The sequence below is a fragment of the Gossypium arboreum genome, chromosome 11, assembly GCF_025698485.1.
Source record: "Gossypium arboreum isolate Shixiya-1 chromosome 11, ASM2569848v2, whole genome shotgun sequence".
NCBI classification, from domain to species: Eukaryota; Viridiplantae; Streptophyta; class Magnoliopsida; order Malvales; family Malvaceae; genus Gossypium; species Gossypium arboreum.
The window spans coordinates 124,285,085-124,287,170 of record NC_069080.1 but is presented as its reverse complement, the minus strand read 5'-3'; the positions used below and the strand labels follow the sequence as shown (position 1 = coordinate 124,287,170).

The window sequence follows — 2,086 nt, the reverse complement described above, 5'->3', positions numbered from 1 at the left end:
CATCTTTGTAGACATCAACTACTCCATTAAGAGGGGGAGATAGCTTCATATGCCAATATTACAAAGTCAAAAGTCATCTATTTCAAAAAAAAAAAAAGATTATAAATAACTGCACAATGCCAAAAGTTTGCAGTCTTTTCAAAGATAATGTGCCATACCACAGTACAACAAAGGTTACCAAAAGAAAAGAAAAAGAAGAAAAAAAAACAAATTACAAAAGATGACCGAGACTGGTAAAAATTGGCATAAGAAACTACCGCCTACTCTCTATGCTTACGCTGGGGTAAACACCTTCAATTCCAGTTGTTTCAAAGGTTCCAACCATCATCCTTGGAATGGGTGCATTGTTTGGCTTTCTTAAGCAGTCTGATGTGCCATCAATAGCTGCAATGGTTAGCTCCAGGCGGTGGCCGTTGATTTTCAGCTATGGGGCATCAGGCCGTACACAGTCTCTGAAGCTTAAAATGATAGATTCTTTCTTCAAAACCAGTTTCTGACAAAGTTGATGACGGCATCATGAAGGAAGCTCTCTTAGACTTTTATACAAGTTCAGAGAAGAGGAAACCTGATCAAATCATTATTTTCAGGGAGAGGGTTAGCGAGTCTCAATTTAATCAAGTTTTGATCAAGTTGTTAAGGCTTGTAAGTTCCTTGGCGAGAAGTGGAACCCTAAAGATTGTGGTTATTATTATACGAAAAACCATCATACCAAGTTTTTTTTTCAGCAGGGATCTCCTGACAATGTGCTACATGGTACTGTCATTGACAACAAAGTATGCCATCCAAAGAACAATGATTTTTACCTTGGTACCCATGCTGGAATGATTGGAATCACGAGGCAGACCCACTATCATGTTCTCTTAGACCAGGCTGGGTTTTTGGCTGATGATCTGCAAGAGTTTGTTCATTCTCTATCCTACATGTATCAAAGAAGCACTACAGCCATATTTGTTGTGCCTCCTATTTGCTACGCTCATTTGGCAGCTTCACAGTTGGGGGCAATTTATGAAGATTAGGGATGCTTCAGAAACATCATCGAGTCATGGTGGGATGTATGCTCCAGGAGTAATCTCTGTACCTCAGCTTTCCAGGTTGAAGGATAAAATCAGCAATTTCATTCTTGTCTGCTTAGAATTATTGAACCATCTTTTTGTAGGGTTTGACAAACAACAGCTAGGACGGCTGCTGGGGTAATCCCTTTCTCATGGGTTTATGAATCAAGTTTTTTCCTCCAAGCTTTGATGGAGTCAAGAATTGAATACCTTTAGTAAACTTAACTTGAAAATATTCATCCTAAACAAATGTACCAAGAATGGATGACACAGACTTATGACAAAGAATGTTCGTCTAAAAGAATCTCATAAAGGAAACCTTGCAAAAGGATGCCGAATTGGGAAGGGCCATATGTTACCAAGAGGGCTTTCTTTAGAGGTGCATTTATTTTGACAAGAAATAGATAGGAAGAATTTATCTGATCCAGTGAATTCGGACTAGTCAAAGAGTACTTTGTCTGAAGGAGAAGGGAAGCCAAGGTGAAAACCCGCAAAGGGCACTTTGGGAATTCTATTTCAAAAAAAAATAAATAGAAAAAAGATAAAAATGGAGAGGCCAAGGTGAAAACCCGCAAAGGGTGCCTTGTGACCAAAGGGGTTTTGAGTTGAAAACCCGAAAGGGCAGCTCAAGTTTGGAAAGTCATGCAGTGACCTTGCTATACCGGATTCGACGAGAAGTGAAGTATGTTACATATCGAGGCATCAACGAATTACTTTGGATCTTTTAAACACATGTTGAACTCAAGAAAGTCTTCATGGAGCTGGTGTATAGACGCTCAAGCGGCGATATCTGGGGCATCTGATTTTTTTTTATCTTGTTTACTATCTTTGGATTCTCTTTCTTCTCAAAGATAGATTCCTAGATTAACCTCCTTTGTCTTTTTGATAAATCATTATCCTCAAGATCAATTTATTTGTTCCATTATTCTTAAAGTGTGTTGCATATATATAATGATTGATGAACTAAATATCTTTACAAACGAAGTTTTGCATATTACTCTGAAAATTTGTAGATAATACAAGAAACTGAAACA

The 2,086-nt window shown here is 38.0% G+C and overlaps 1 pseudogene; it reads left to right on the top strand.

Annotated features, from left to right (window-relative positions):
• The first annotated feature begins 269 nt into the window (after window positions 1-269).
• Window positions 270-1,047, top strand: LOC128283800 (protein argonaute 4A-like; annotated as a pseudogene).
• Window positions 1,048-2,086: the final 1,039 nt, after the last annotated feature.